The sequence below is a fragment of the Ambystoma mexicanum genome, chromosome 2q (assembly GCF_040938575.1).
Source record: "Ambystoma mexicanum isolate Mex_15411 chromosome 2q, UKY_AmexF1_1, whole genome shotgun sequence".
NCBI lineage: Eukaryota > Metazoa > Chordata > Amphibia > Caudata > Ambystomatidae > Ambystoma > Ambystoma mexicanum.
The window spans coordinates 348354212-348371318 of record NC_090924.1 but is presented as its reverse complement, the minus strand read 5'-3'; the positions used below and the strand labels follow the sequence as shown (position 1 = coordinate 348371318).

Sequence of the window (17107 nt, the reverse complement as noted above, 5' to 3'; positions counted from 1 at the left end):
GTCCTGAAGACAATGGTCTACCGTTAATACCTTCGACGGGTTGTATTACCTCTTTGGGTTCTCCAGGAATGTGGTGACTGACAGCCCAGTCGTGATCTATGAAAATACCCATTGCGCCGCAGTCCTCAAGGGCCAGGATGGGGTAAGATTCTTTTTTGGTAGGTGACAAGAATGTCTGAAGAATCACTAAAGTGTTCTGGCCTGAGTGTTCAAGGAAGGAATGGATGCGGAGCAGGCATCTTTCTCCCAAAGCTGTGCTCTGCTTAGGATCGGGAGCTGGCGTTTCCCGAACGCCGGTGTGGTGTAACAGGGCATTCTCTCACAAGATGTTTACCAGAGGCACAGTACATGCAAAGTCTGGTATTAATCCGACGGATCCTTTCTTGTGGAGAAATTGGTCCACGGAAGGCACCAAATCGCATAGGTTCTGGATCTGAGGCATGTGGAGTGCATGCTTCTTTTGGACAAGGGTAATCTGTAGTTGCTTTTGGGGATATTGTCTAAGTCTTCCTTTTCTCTGCCTTTCTCTCCTGGATCCGGAAATCTATCTGTAGGGAAAGGTCCATGAGAGCCTGGAAGGAACTCGGACGAGCTACTCTGGCTAGTTCGCCCTTTATCTCATAATTTAAACCTCTTCGAAAGAGAGTGAAACCGGCTTCTTGAGACCAATCGGCTTCTTTAGCTAGATGTTTGAAGCGCGCCACATAAGTGAGCATATCCTGACTCCCTTGCTGGAATTCGAGAAGTCTTTCTTGTGCACTGTAGACAAGTTCTGGTCGATCAAACATGGCCTTAAGGGCTTCAACAAACCAATCGTAATTATCCCAGAGCGTGTCTCCCGAATTGACTAAGGGAGTCGCCCAGGTTAAGGCATTGCCCGTGAGGTGAGATATCATGAATCCGACCTTTGCTCGTGGCGTGGAAAAATAGTAGGGTTTGAAGGTGAACTGTACTAGGCAGGAATCAAGGAAGGAACGCCGAGACTTGGAAGATCCATCATACTTGTTGTCCACTACCCCCCCTACCAGGGCGCTTTCTTTGACCGTTGAATCTCGGGACAAGACAAGCTGCTTTAATGCTGCATTCTCGGCCTTGAGGTTTTGAACCTCCGTGGTTAATTCTTGCATACCTCTCATGAGGTCTTGAACTGCGGCTTCCATGTCTGTTTCTGTATCAGGTTTAAGGCGTCTCAATCTTTCACAAGTTTCTCTCTTTCTCACCTGTTTTTCCTTGCTTGTGACCTTCTTGGGTGCAACTTCCTTTTTTCTCACTGTCCAAGATTTGTACAGGCCGGGGCGCGAATCTTCGGGTTCCAGCGTGAGGTAGCCGGCTGTCCTTAGCCGGATGGCGTTCAGTATCCAGGAATGTAGTCGTGCATCCAGGAAGGAGGTAAGAGTCCCACGCTCGGAGAGTGTCCGGGACACCGCAGGACTGAGCACAAGACGAATCCGGAAAAAGGATACGGGCTAGTGGGTAAGGAGAGATTTGAACGGGATTCCAGGGAACAAAGCGTTTCAGGCCCATCGGCCATGTTGGAAGGATCACTGAATTCATGCCGCGGTGCATCATGGACCATGAAGTCCAAAAAGGGCGAATTCGGTGGTTCATGACAGTATGCCTCCTCCTAAAGCCGGCACCACCGGGTTTGCCTGGGTGGACTCGATGAAATCTTTGTATTAGATGGGGGGCATTCATGTTTGATACAGGTTCCCACGTGCACTCGCTGTGGGGGTATCCTTTCCATTCTAACAAATATTGAAGCTGACACCGTCTGTATCTAGAATCACTTATCCTGGAGACTTCGAATTCAAGCTGGTCATTGATGATTGCAGGGTTAGGTCTAGGAGTAGTTCTGGTGGACTGTACATATAAGGAACTGTGGAAGACCGGATGAATCCTTTTCCAGGATTCTGGAAGCTAGAGCCGGAAGGCCACTGGAATAATGATTTCCTTAATGGAGAAGGGTCCATGATACTTGGGAGCCAGTTTATTTGGCCGCAGATGTCGAGGAAGAAGTTTTGAGGATAGACAAACCTTATCCCCGACTGCATATGAAGGGCTTGGTCTCCGCTTGGTATCTACATATCGTTTGACTTCTAGTCTGGCCTTTTCCAGTCGTTCTTTAGCATCTCTGTGTATGTTTACCAGTGTTTCAATCCAGGAATCAACTGCCGGGACCGGGGTAGGGCGTGGTAGGACAGATGGTAGAACTGAAGGATGAAATCCCTGACTGCAAAACAATGGACTTGTCTTGATAGCCGAATGATCAGAATTGTTGTAAGCGAATTCAGCCACAGGAATCAAAAGTGACAAGTCATCCTGGACCTTGGTTGCGAAACAGCTGAGGTATTGTTCTGGGGTCTGATTGACTCGCTCTGTTGCCCCATTAGTCTGTGGATGATATCCTGAAGATAATGCATGCTGGATGCCTAATATTTGGCATAGTTGTTTCCAGAACTGGGATATGTACTGGGGTCCTCCGTCCGAGATAATCTTGGAAGGCAATCCATGAAGTCTAAATATGTGTTTTAGGAATATTCCAGCCAATTTAAACGAGGATGGTAGTTTGAACAAGGGCGTGAAGTGAGCCATATGGGTAAACAAATCGATGGTAACCATCATGGTTGTATATCCTCTGGACGGGGGTGATTGCATGATAAAATCGGTGGCAATGATTTCCCAAGGTCGTGTTGGTAGTGCGGGTTGATGTAGGAGACCTGCAGTTTTTCTGTTATCATGTTTATTCTGATTGCACACTGCGCAGGATTGGACGTAGGTTCTTATGTCAGCTACCATCTTTGGCCACCAGAATTGCCTCTGTAGAAGACGGAGGGTGGTAGTGATGCCTCGATGTCCCGAATGGAAGGTGTCATGGCAGAGATTCATGATTTTGTCCCTCAGTTTTTGTGTGGGTATTGCCATCCCTTTTTCCTTGAAGAGATAGGTGTCTTTTGTTACTAAGTTCCATTGATTATTCCTGATGTATTCCTTCCAGAGATTGGAAGAAGGTGTTCTTGCACAGATGTCTTCCAGGAGAGAAATGGCTTGTGCCACAAACATGGTATCAGGGAACATCTTCGGAAAGGTCTGGGCTTCGACAGACTCATAATCAGGACGCCTAGATAAGGCATCTGCGGTAATCTTATTCGTTCCAGGAAAGTGATTAATATGGAATTGGTACTGAGCAAAAAAGAAGGCCCAACGGGCATGACGACTGTTTCTGCATTCCAGGGACTGTAGGACTTGCAAGTTTCGATGATCTGTTCGTACCTGCACTGGGTGTTTAGCACCCAAGAGAAGGTGGCGCCAGTCGGTGAAGGCTTGTCGGATGGCCAGTAACTCCTTCTCCAGGACGGAATAGTGGCTCTCACTGGGAGTCAAAGTGAGGGATAGATATGCAATAGGATGTTCCATTTTGTGTTCGAATTCTTGTTTTAAGACTGCACCAATGGCGTGGTCTGAAGCGTCTGTTTCCACCAAAAAAGGTCGGACTATGTCGGGCTGGGCCAGGATTGGGGCTTGAGTAAATTCTTGTTTCAGTTGCTGAAAAGCCGTCCCTTGAGCACTATACCATTTAAATGGAGTATCTTTCTTTAAGAGTATTACAATGGGATGCACTATGTCAGAAAATGCAGAAATGAATTTTCTGTAAAAATGTGCAAGTCCCAGTAAGTATTTAATCTGTGTCACACTGGTGGGTGCTGGCCAAGAAAGTATGGAGTCGGCCTTGGAAGGATCCATTCCAATTCCTTTGGAGCTAAGCACAAATCCAAGATAATGAATGGTTGGGACATGAAAGAGAATTTTTTCTGGCTTGGCCAGGAGTTTGTGTTCTCGTAAACGTTGTAAGACGGCCTTTACATGTCCTTGATGGATCTGGGGTTCATTGGAGTAAATCATTATATCATCCAGGTACAAAATAACGGGGTAAAAGAGCTTGAACAATGGCTGTTGAAAACACATCTGAGTACGTTTGATAGATCTCAGGTACTTGGATAATATTGGATACACTTAAGGATGATTGCTTGTGGTTCTGGGAGGTCAATGGAGGGTCTTGTAATGTGTCTTGAGACAAACAGTGGGACATGCAAAATTCAGAACCTAGAAACAGGGATCCTGCTACCCAGTTGATGTAAGGATTGTGCTTCTGAAGCCAGGGCATGCCTAGAACCATGGGGTAATGAGCGGCCTTTATGATGTCAAATCGGAGCTTTTCCTGATGGTTGTTTATCGATAGTAGTAATTCCTTGGTTTGGTGAGTAATGGGTCCTGAAGACAATGGTCTACCGTTAATACCTTCGACGGGTTGTATTACCTCTTTGGGTTCTCCAGGAATGTGGTGACTGACAGCCCAGTCGTGATCTATGAAAATACCCATTGCGCCGCAGTCCTCAAGGGCCAGGATGGGGTAAGATTCTTTTTTGGTAGGTGACAAGAATGTCTGAAGAATCACTAAAGTGTTCTGGCCTGAGTGTTCAAGGAAGGAATGGATGCGGAGCAGGCATCTTTCTCCCAAAGCTGTGCTCTGCTTAGGATCGGGAGCTGGCGTTTCCCGAACGCCGGTGTGGTGTAACAGGGCATTCTCTCACAAGATGTTTACCAGAGGCACAGTACATGCAAAGTCTGGTATTAATCCGACGGATCCTTTCTTGTGGAGAAATTGGTCCACGGAAGGCACCAAATCGCATAGGTTCTGGATCTGAGGCATGTGGAGTGCATGCTTCTTTTGGACAAGGGTAATCTGTAGTTGCTTTTGGGGATATTGTCTAAGTCTTCCTTTTCTCTGCCTTTCTCTCCTGGATCCGGAAATCTATCTGTAGGGAAAGGTCCATGAGAGCCTGGAAGGAACTCGGACGAGCTACTCTGGCTAGTTCGCCCTTTATCTCATAATTTAAACCTCTTCGAAAGAGAGTGAAACCGGCTTCTTGAGACCAATCGGCTTCTTTAGCTAGATGTTTGAAGCGCGCCACATAAGTGAGCATATCCTGACTCCCTTGCTGGAATTCGAGAAGTCTTTCTTGTGCACTGTAGACAAGTTCTGGTCGATCAAACATGGCCTTAAGGGCTTCAACAAACCAATCGTAATCATCCCAGAGCGTGTCTCCCGAATTGACTAAGGGAGTCGCCCAGGTTAAGGCATTGCCCGTGAGGTGAGATATCATGAATCCGACCTTTGCTCGTGGCGTGGAAAAATAGTAGGGTTTGAAGGTGAACTGTACTAGGCAGGAATCAAGGAAGGAACGCCGAGACTTGGAAGATCCATCATACTTGTTGTCCACTACCCCCCCTACCAGGGCGCTTTCTTTGACCGTTGAATCTCGGGACAAGACAAGCTGCTTTAATGCTGCATTCTCGGCCTTGAGGTTTTGAACCTCCGTGGTTAATTCTTGCATACCTCTCATGAGGTCTTGAACTGCGGCTTCCATGTCTGTTTCTGTATCAGGTTTAAGGCGTCTCAATCTTTCACAAGTTTCTCTCTTTCTCACCTGTTTTTCCTTGCTTGTGACCTTCTTGGGTGCAACTTCCTTTTTTCTCACTGTCCAAGATTTGTACAGGCCGGGGCGCGAATCTTCGGGTTCCAGCGTGAGGTAGCCGGCTGTCCTTAGCCGGATGGCGTTCAGTATCCAGGAATGTAGTCGTGCATCCAGGAAGGAGGTAAGAGTCCCACGCTCGGAGAGTGTCCGGGACACCGCAGGACTGAGCACAAGACGAATCCGGAAAAAGGATACGGGCTAGTGGGTAAGGAGAGATTTGAACGGGATTCCAGGGAACAAAGCGTTTCAGGCCCATCGGCCATGTTGGAAGGATCACTGAATTCATGCCGCGGTGCATCATGGACCATGAAGTCCAAAAAGGGCGAATTCGGTGGTTCATGACAGTATGCCTCCTCCTAAAGCCGGCACCACCGGGTTTGCCTGGGTGGACTCGATGAAATCTTTGTATTAGATGGGGGGCATTCATGTTTGATACAGGTTCCCACGTGCACTCGCTGTGGGGGTATCCTTTCCATTCTAACAAATATTGAAGCTGACACCGTCTGTATCTAGAATCACTTATCCTGGAGACTTCGAATTCAAGCTGGTCATTGATGATTGCAGGGTTAGGTCTAGGAGTAGTTCTGGTGGACTGTACATATAAGGAACTGTGGAAGACCGGATGAATCCTTTTCCAGGATTCTGGAAGCTAGAGCCGGAAGGCCACTGGAATAATGATTTCCTTAATGGAGAAGGGTCCATGATACTTGGGAGCCAGTTTATTTGGCCGCAGATGTCGAGGAAGAAGTTTTGAGGATAGACAAACCTTATCCCCGACTGCATATGAAGGGCTTGGTCTCCGCTTGGTATCTACATATCGTTTGACTTCTAGTCTGGCCTTTTCCAGTCGTTCTTTAGCATCTCTGTGTATGTTTACCAGTGTTTCAATCCAGGAATCAACTGCCGGGACCGGGGTAGGGCGTGGTAGGACAGATGGTAGAACTGAAGGATGAAATCCCTGACTGCAAAACAATGGACTTGTCTTGATAGCCGAATGATCAGAATTGTTGTAAGCGAATTCAGCCACAGGAATCAAAAGTGACAAGTCATCCTGGACCTTGGTTGCGAAACAGCTGAGGTATTGTTCTGGGGTCTGATTGACTCGCTCTGTTGCCCCATTAGTCTGTGGATGATATCCTGAAGATAATGCATGCTGGATGCCTAATATTTGGCATAGTTGTTTCCAGAACTGGGATATGTACTGGGGTCCTCCGTCCGAGATAATCTTGGAAGGCAATCCATGAAGTCTAAATATGTGTTTTAGGAATATTCCAGCCAATTTAAACGAGGATGGTAGTTTGAACAAGGGCGTGAAGTGAGCCATATGGGTAAACAAATCGATGGTAACCATCATGGTTGTATATCCTCTGGACGGGGGTGATTGCATGATAAAATCGGTGGCAATGATTTCCCAAGGTCGTGTTGGTAGTGCGGGTTGATGTAGGAGACCTGCAGTTTTTCTGTTATCATGTTTATTCTGATTGCACACTGCGCAGGATTGGACGTAGGTTCTTATGTCAGCTACCATCTTTGGCCACCAGAATTGCCTCTGTAGAAGACGGAGGGTGGTAGTGATGCCTCGATGTCCCGAATGGAAGGTGTCATGGCAGAGATTCATGATTTTGTCCCTCAGTTTTTGTGTGGGTATTGCCATCCCTTTTTCCTTGAAGAGATAGGTGTCTTTTGTTACTAAGTTCCATTGATTATTCCTGATGTATTCCTTCCAGAGATTGGAAGAAGGTGTTCTTGCACAGATGTCTTCCAGGAGAGAAATGGCTTGTGCCACAAACATGGTATCAGGGAACATCTTCGGAAAGGTCTGGGCTTCGACAGACTCATAATCAGGACGCCTAGATAAGGCATCTGCGGTAATCTTATTCGTTCCAGGAAAGTGATTAATATGGAATTGGTACTGAGCAAAAAAGAAGGCCCAACGGGCATGACGACTGTTTCTGCATTCCAGGGACTGTAGGACTTGCAAGTTTCGATGATCTGTTCGTACCTGCACTGGGTGTTTAGCACCCAAGAGAAGGTGGCGCCAGTCGGTGAAGGCTTGTCGGATGGCCAGTAACTCCTTCTCCAGGACGGAATAGTGGCTCTCACTGGGAGTCAAAGTGAGGGATAGATATGCAATAGGATGTTCCATTTTGTGTTCGAATTCTTGTTTTAAGACTGCACCAATGGCGTGGTCTGAAGCGTCTGTTTCCACCAAAAAAGGTCGGACTATGTCGGGCTGGGCCAGGATTGGGGCTTGAGTAAATTCTTGTTTCAGTTGCTGAAAAGCCGTCCCTTGAGCACTATACCATTTAAATGGAGTATCTTTCTTTAAGAGTATTACAATGGGATGCACTATGTCAGAAAATGCAGAAATGAATTTTCTGTAAAAATGTGCAAGTCCCAGTAAGTATTTAATCTGTGTCACACTGGTGGGTGCTGGCCAAGAAAGTATGGAGTCGGCCTTGGAAGGATCCATTCCAATTCCTTTGGAGCTAAGCACAAATCCAAGATAATGAATGGTTGGGACATGAAAGAGAATTTTTTCTGGCTTGGCCAGGAGTTTGTGTTCTCGTAAACGTTGTAAGACGGCCTTTACATGTCCTTGATGGATCTGGGGTTCATTGGAGTAAATCATTATATCATCCAGGTACAAAATAACGGGGTAAAAGAGCTTGAACAATGGCTGTTGAAAACACATCTGAGTACGTTTGATAGATCTCAGGTACTTGGATAATATTGGATACACTTAAGGATGATTGCTTGTGGTTCTGGGAGGTCAATGGAGGGTCTTGTAATGTGTCTTGAGACAAACAGTGGGACATGCAAAATTCAGAACCTAGAAACAGGGATCCTGCTACCCAGTTGATGTAAGGATTGTGCTTCTGAAGCCAGGGCATGCCTAGAACCATGGGGTAATGAGCGGCCTTTATGATGTCAAATCGGAGCTTTTCCTGATGGTTGTTTATCGATAGTAGTAATTCCTTGGTTTGGTGAGTAATGGGTCCTGAAGACAATGGTCTACCGTTAATACCTTCGACGGGTTGTATTACCTCTTTGGGTTCTCCAGGAATGTGGTGACTGACAGCCCAGTCGTGATCTATGAAAATACCCATTGCGCCGCAGTCCTCAAGGGCCAGGATGGGGTAAGATTCTTTTTTGGTAGGTGACAAGAATGTCTGAAGAATCACTAAAGTGTTCTGGCCTGAGTGTTCAAGGAAGGAATGGATGCGGAGCAGGCATCTTTCTCCCAAAGCTGTGCTCTGCTTAGGATCGGGAGCTGGCGTTTCCCGAACGCCGGTGTGGTGTAACAGGGCATTCTCTCACAAGATGTTTACCAGAGGCACAGTACATGCAAAGTCTGGTATTAATCCGACGGATCCTTTCTTGTGGAGAAATTGGTCCACGGAAGGCACCAAATCGCATAGGTTCTGGATCTGAGGCATGTGGAGTGCATGCTTCTTTTGGACAAGGGTAATCTGTAGTTGCTTTTGGGGATATTGTCTAAGTCTTCCTTTTCTCTGCCTTTCTCTCCTGGATCCGGAAATCTATCTGTAGGGAAAGGTCCATGAGAGCCTGGAAGGAACTCGGACGAGCTACTCTGGCTAGTTCGCCCTTTATCTCATAATTTAAACCTCTTCGAAAGAGAGTGAAACCGGCTTCTTGAGACCAATCGGCTTCTTTAGCTAGATGTTTGAAGCGCGCCACATAAGTGAGCATATCCTGACTCCCTTGCTGGAATTCGAGAAGTCTTTCTTGTGCACTGTAGACAAGTTCTGGTCGATCAAACATGGCCTTAAGGGCTTCAACAAACCAATCGTAATTATCCCAGAGCGTGTCTCCCGAATTGACTAAGGGAGTCGCCCAGGTTAAGGCATTGCCCGTGAGGTGAGATATCATGAATCCGACCTTTGCTCGTGGCGTGGAAAAATAGTAGGGTTTGAAGGTGAACTGTACTAGGCAGGAATCAAGGAAGGAACGCCGAGACTTGGAAGATCCATCATACTTGTTGTCCACTACCCCCCCTACCAGGGCGCTTTCTTTGACCGTTGAATCTCGGGACAAGACAAGCTGCTTTAATGCTGCATTCTCGGCCTTGAGGTTTTGAACCTCCGTGGTTAATTCTTGCATACCTCTCATGAGGTCTTGAACTGCGGCTTCCATGTCTGTTTCTGTATCAGGTTTAAGGCGTCTCAATCTTTCACAAGTTTCTCTCTTTCTCACCTGTTTTTCCTTGCTTGTGACCTTCTTGGGTGCAACTTCCTTTTTTCTCACTGTCCAAGATTTGTACAGGCCGGGGCGCGAATCTTCGGGTTCCAGCGTGAGGTAGCCGGCTGTCCTTAGCCGGATGGCGTTCAGTATCCAGGAATGTAGTCGTGCATCCAGGAAGGAGGTAAGAGTCCCACGCTCGGAGAGTGTCCGGGACACCGCAGGACTGAGCACAAGACGAATCCGGAAAAAGGATACGGGCTAGTGGGTAAGGAGAGATTTGAACGGGATTCCAGGGAACAAAAGAAAAGAAGGAAGGTAAGGAACTGGAGATAGCACGGGAAGCGGACTCAAAACACACGTCTAGCAACTCCAAGCAGTTGCGTTGAGACGTGCAGAGCTGCGGGGGCGTGTCTGTTTTCTAGGAAGTCGAGCATTGCGCGCAAGGGCTAGAGCGCAGCGTTTCAGGCCCGTCGGCCATGTTGGAAGGATCAATGAATTCATGCTGCAGTGCATCACGGACCATTAAGTCCAAAAAGGGCGAATTCGGTGGTTCATGACGTCCCCAGTTTGTTGATGCCCAACATGGAAGTCAAACAGTATTTTCTGATCAGTACTGCCAAGTAACAACCTCATTGCAATGTAGATTACTTGTAATTCCAACAGATTAATATACTGTGTTGTGGTTCCATGGTTTGACCAGAGGCCATGAACCTTCTATCCTCTCAGGGTGGAACCCTAAACAACTCGAGACCAATCTGTTAGAATGACTTCTGTGCAGGGGGTGCTCCCAAAGGAGAAACCACACTTCAAATTCTCCTTACTGGTCCAAGGTCCAGATGAGAGAATCGGGACGCAGTCCGCTTGTACTCTGGCACCATGAAAGAGCTAAGTGCAGCTGGAGCTTCCTTATGCTTAAGCATATAGCATGCACAGAATGCATGCAGCCATGAGATTAAGAAGCTTCTGGAACCACCAGGCCATCATAACCTGTCTGCACTGGAACTGGCTACTATGAATTTGATATCAATAATGCACTTTGTGATGGAAAAACCTTTGCTCTGTTGAAGTTCCATTGGAAAGCAATGTAGGTGAGCATGTGGATAGGAGTCCGCAGGGTGTCTTCAACGATCCAAACCAAAGCTTGTGCTTTCTGTATTGAGAGGACTCTAATTAGCCCATTGTCCAAATATGGGTAGACATAAACCCCACTCAGATGCAAGTCGGCTGCTACTGCATTCATCAGCTATGTAAAAACCCTTGGAGCTGCACTGGAGGAAAAGGAAAATACCTTTTATAAAAAATGCTGATTAGCAATTGAGAATCTCAATGAACTGTATAAGGCAGAATCATAAGCAGTACCCTTTGGGAATACCACATACAATTAAGACTACAAGCGTAAGTACAAATTCACCTTTGGTACAAGCCTGTACTACACAGTAAAGTGGTAGCGATGGCTGAGCAGCCAGACTTATCTCAAGAGTAAAGAGAGCAGTATCAGAAGTTACACAAAGGACAGCAATTGCTATGGTTCAAACAAACACTGACTCAAGGTTTCTGAGTAAAAGAATATACATGTATTTACACCATCAGTTGTAAAACAGATCACTAATATAAAGCAGCAGAAAATCACAATCTTAATACACTACACAACACCCAATGAATTCTGGACAAGTTAAGCTCAAAATGAAGTGTGAGCAAAATGGCACACCAGCAATTTAAAAAGGGAGGGAAAGACAAGGTTATTCAAAATCAAGCAGCAACAACAAGTAAGTAGGCAGGGCAATCTAGAAAAGGCTTACTACAACTAGGATTCAAATCAATAGGCCTGGGCCAACATTAATGGTTTACAGTCTTTGCAGAGGATCACACAGTTCAGAGTAGTTCACGGTTAAGTCTTTGCCAAAAGTTCGAAACGAAGTTGGTCGGAAGAAAAGTTATTTAAAAGAGTAGAGAAGGACAAGCCCTCAGATTAGCGAAAGATTTAAAACACTTTCACTGCGGTCGGACGGAACGAACAACCGGATTTGAACAGTACCTTAGTAGAAGAGGAATGCTGTAGCTGAGGCAGAAGTTCCTGGCAGGTCCTGCAGGCTCACGGTTCCTGAAGCGACTGTCGGACTGACAAGAAGGAGGAAGACTGGAGGGTCCTGCACTGCCCAGGGAAGAAACCAGCAGCAGAGCAAAGCGACGAATAAAAGGTGCGCTCCTTAAAACCCAAACAGGGTCCGGTCCTCCTGGCTATCCGGTTCACTGCAGCGGTGCACAGCAAATTCGACCAGGGGAGGGAGGCCTTGCTTGGTGTTTGGCGAACTGGTTGGCCCCACCAGCTCAAGGGAAGAAGATTCCTTACAGATCTTCTCTGTCGTCGAAGTTCAGGAGATTCTGACCCGCAGCAGGGCTTCACCGGGAGGTTCAGTAGTTGCAGTCGTCCTCTTCCTTCAGCTTCTCTTCGGTTCTCTCGATCCAGTGGCGACTCTGCCTTCCAAGTCCCAGAGACCTGATTTTTATGCAGCTTTCCCTCATTCACACAGCCTTGCTGTCAATCAAGCAGCAGGGTGGCTATCCTGGCAGGACAGTCACCTAGCTAATCAAACAAGAGTGCGACTTGGGTCTCCAAGGAGACCCTGTGCAGGGGGCCTAAAACCCCTCCCTCACATCCAGTCTACCTAGACTCTCAGACGCCTAAGGAGGGCTTCTGTGCAGAAGCCTGCCAAAGGATGGCGAAAAAAGGAACCAAACCTGGTTTGGCGCGCAGAGTAAAACACGAGAAAGACCTTTACAAAAAGAAATGGTGAATAAACACAGTCAGAACCAAATAAAATTAAAAGGGGTCCAGTGGATTAAAGTTCGAGGCTACTAACATAGCCTAAAACAGTACCCAAGGCTATTTTCATAGTCCGCGGTAGGAAAAAAATGGTAGATTCCACTGCCACCAGCCAAATCTTAAAGAAAGCGGAACGAAATAATGTTCCATGAGAGACAGACACAAAGGGATAACTATTAACCCTTTCCAGTACTCTATGGAAGATAGTTTGTACTGGGTCTGTGAATTCAAAAATACTAATAAAGTCAGTGGCAACTTTACATGTTCTGGGAGACAGTAGTCAGTCCTAGAAAATTGAGTTTAAAGTGGGAAGTCTGAAAAAGACAACCCTGTGTCACTGCACTAAAGGTGCTGTGTGACACACAGTAAAAAGATGATGATGCCTATGGAGTAGGTGAGGCTCCACAGTCTTTGAACACAAACAATTAAACACACAGCAAAACACATGTCAGAGTGGGAAAAAAGAATCACACTCTTACCAGGTGAAAAAAAAAATCCTAGAAATCCAGCAAAGCTGCTGAGGGACTCAGTAGGTAAGGGAAATGAGCCATTCTGGAGAATTCTCCCTAACAAATTCGCAATGGGGTTCCCAAATTGGTGCAAGAAATCATCCTTTAAATCCACTGAGCAAAGTCAGTCATTCTGACAGACAGCCCCTAAAATCTGAGCAGGAATAATAATCTTAAACATCTCAGTGGAAAGTAAGAGGCTGAAGAAAGAGGTTCAATATAGCCGTCAGGCCAACCTGTTTTTTCTATCTGTTAGGTAAGTACTGACTTATATGGCTTCCATAAGAAGGAGCATGTTCCCCTCATGCAGGAGGGGAGCAAAGCTGAACTTGAGTGTTTTTTCTAGGAACCGCATAGGAGACCTGCGCAGCAGCCAGAACCAGCAGACACAGAGCCATCATCCAGCGCGGCACAATGTCTGCAAGCAGAAGCCAGAGCCTGAGAGCCGGCCAAGCAAGAGCAACCATACGATGACCACCACAGACCACAATTCGACACCTAAAGCAGTGAGAGCAAGCGGGAAGAGAGAGAGGGGCTGGGGAAGAAAACTTACCTATGCAAGAGCAAGACCGACTGCCTCACACTCCCAACCAGCAGTGTTGGGCCGCAGCCAAAGCTCTAGACCACTAGGGATTAAACAAAGAGGTGCAGAACACGGCAGACCGACAGCTCTTACCTCAGGACACTTAGATCAAGCCTTCCCTAAGCAAACCTAGCCGCTGAGCAATCCAGGCCACCATCACTATTTCACTGAGGTGCTGAATTGATTGTTACACCTCCCGGTTGGGGAAGACAGGACCAGATTGTTCAAGTAAAGGGGTTTAATGGCAGAAGCAGGGGAGCATAAAGAAGGTAACAGTAAACAGGAATGTGTGGGTTGTTTGGATGAAGTCAGAGGTGAGGGTGCCAAACCACAAGACCAGCAGGAGAAATGAAGTATGGAGAAGCATAGTGCAGAGGTGATTTCTAGACCAGGTGCAGCATTGGTTAGTGAATGCGAGGGTACTGGATTGTGAGTGTGCATGACAATTAACGAGTGTGGTTAGGAAAGAACTTGTAGGTTGTGCATGTTAAATGTTTGTGTGAGTGAAAGGGGGGATGTATGAATAGTAGTTGGGGACGAGTGGTAGTACTAGAGCAGAGGTGGGAGTTGCAGAGTGGAGAAGGGAGTTGTAGAGTGGATGAGAGAGTAGTAGTGTAGAGGAGAGAGTAGCTCTGCAGAGGAGAGAGTAGTGGTGTAGCAGAGAGAGTCACTGTGTGGAAGAGGCAGTAGTAGAGGGAAGGTTGGTTTGAGTAGTAATATAGAGGAGGGAGTTGTATTGCAGAGGAGGAAGTTGTAGTGTCATGGCGAAGGAATTAACATTGAAGTGTGGAGGCAGGCCCTAGAAGGAGTGCTACACATCGGAGGGACATAGGAGGAGAGAGAACAGAGTGTAGGTGGGTTGAGCTGGAGGGGGAAGCAGTGAGTGATGGGGACGGGGGAAAGGAAAATGTGGGCATGATTGAAAAAAGGCCAAATCGGACAGTGTCTCTTTAAGGCACAATCCCATACCCCTTTACAACACTAACAGTTTCGGAAGTCTCTGAGAGTTTAGATAGAGGAGGCATTCTGTCTTAAGGTCTTCCCTTCTAGCGCAAGTAAGATCTTAGACAGTAGGAATATGTAACCAGTATCTACTAACTTGTGGCCAGGGATGTCTGGGTTAGGGAGGAGGTACATTGCAAGATGAGAGAGAAAGGGCCCGCCACAGGACACCTTAAAATATAAATAACCCTTGAATTGTCTCAGAGCATTTGAGCATTCTTTGAGCCATCTCTGGGATATTACTGTGGAATGTCTGCATTTAGATTCAATATCTCATCTGTCTGGGACTTGTCCACTTGATACAGTAGGCATGCTTTGAGAGAGGCTCAAGTGATGGCATATAATAAACCATGTTTGAAGCCAAATGTTTGGCTTTCTGCAGCAAAAACAGGCATGCATGCTGCATGTGCCAGTGCTTTGATCTAAGGTGATATCACTCCGTTGAACTCTAAGTAAACTCTGTGGTGTGAGGATTTGGTGAGGGATCATTCTTACTGAATGGTATATTGGTTATTTTCCCAGCATTGCACTGCCAAACAAAAAACAGTTTCTCAAAGATATTTTCAATTTGTGCGATATTCTTTACACATTTAAGGCATTGGGAATGTTACGGGTTTCTCTATCATGAACAATCACTCTCTAATTGAGGCCATGTTAAACTCATTCACTACTACCCGTATGTGTGATCCTGGCCAAGTTTCCTTCCTCCCACTGTTTTCTTAAACTTGATGGGTGCGAAAATGCAAAACAAACCCACAAAACATTTTAAAATTATCCCGAAAACTATCATGTTGCATAGGAAACATCCAACCCAGGTTGAGCAGCAAAAGTATAAACTCTTCCATACCACTCTGAAACAATCATTATGCTATGCAAAGGACTAGGACACAACAGCAGCAAAGGAACCTTTTTCATTTTGGGAGGAGTGGCAATGATAAGGTGTACTAGAGTTGGGTTAGGAGGGGAAGGTTAGATTTCCCTATTTGGACTGTACTTTACTAGAAAAGCAGAAATAGTGGTTCTAGGTCAAATATTCGAAACCAAAAGGATCGAAAAAAGGGTTGAATTTTGATTTTATTTTTAAAAAATTTTATGGGGGTTTCCCCCCGTTTTCTCTTTTAAAAAAACTTTTTTTACATACAAACAAAAAAATATATAATAAATAAAAAAGCATTCGATCCTTTTTTTTTCCGATCCTTTTGGATTTGGAAAAAAAGGTCATTCGATCCTTTTATTTCGATACTTTGACTGGACACCAGAAATAGTTAGATTATATAATCACTTTGTTAAATCACAAGAACAGGTTTTTACTGCAGAAAATATCATGCTTTTATAAAAAAAAATAACAGTTTCTTGTGGAACAGTTATTTTATTTAAACTAATAATTGGTTTACTTTGACATGTGATGAATCGAGGGAATGTGTCCCTTCTCCCCAAGGGGGAGGCCCCCCTGTGAGGCTAGGGACATGAGCCCACTCTGCAACACCCTCCCTAGGGATCGAGGCAAGTGGGATCACACTGGGAGAGACTCCTCCTTCGGGACAAGGACTCCTGTTCCTGTGAGGAACTCCCTAAGACATTCACTTTAATGGCAAATATGGGACTATCTGAAATAAATACCAGTATGCAATCGAGAGATTTGCCTGAAGACAAAGCTACAATAATTCTTCACGAACAAGAAAGAGGATGTATCTCTTTAAGGAGAAACCTCAATTTAACTGAGACAAGTAAACTGGAAAAGGAGGACACGCAGAGGAGAGGTGAAGCAGAGAGAGAACGTAGGCAGGAGAAGTCCCCTGGCAGCGTGAAAGCTAAGCGAAGTGGAGCCAAGGAGAGCTGCAGAGCCCACGACTTTCAGAAGAGATCTGAACGCAGGAGTGAAATGCTGGAAGACCAGCGTTCACATGCACTCAAGTGCCGAGGAGATGGGATTCAAGTCCTGGTGATGGGGTGACTATGACCGCTTTGTGGTGGCCAGTGAGCCCGTCTAACAACTTCGAAACCATCCCACTGAGCGAACAGCAAGGCACCCATTTACCCGCAGCCATACCTGGTCGCAGAGACAAAGACCAAAAGCAGGATGCCGGCAGAGTTCAAGAGAGAGCGACCCAGAGTCAAAGAGGAGAACCCAAGTGAGTGCTGGAGTGAGTGCTGGTCCCGGGGACGTTACCCTGCCAACCCAGTAGGTAACGGGGAGAACGGGGGAACCGGGAGGCCGCTGAGGAATTGTTATACATCCAGAAAAATACATCCCCATGAAATTGATGAAATTATGGAATAGAAACGTGATAAATTGGATTTGTAACAATGTGCGAAAGAGAATCACAAATAAACCTGTAAGAGAAACCATTAAGCATTGGATCCAAATACCCTTGAAAAAGGGGAAAATATCCCTTAAAGTAAGAAGTGCAGAGTGGAGAATAACAGAAAGAGAATATTATGAGTTCAA

General features: G+C 46.0%; 1 protein-coding gene across 2 annotated transcripts in view; it reads right to left on the bottom strand.

Moving 5' to 3' along the window:
* The window catches only part of LCMT1 (leucine carboxyl methyltransferase 1), a 1102354-nt gene that overhangs the window by 321298 nt on the left and 763949 nt on the right, over positions 1 to 17107 (bottom strand). The window lies entirely within an intron of this gene.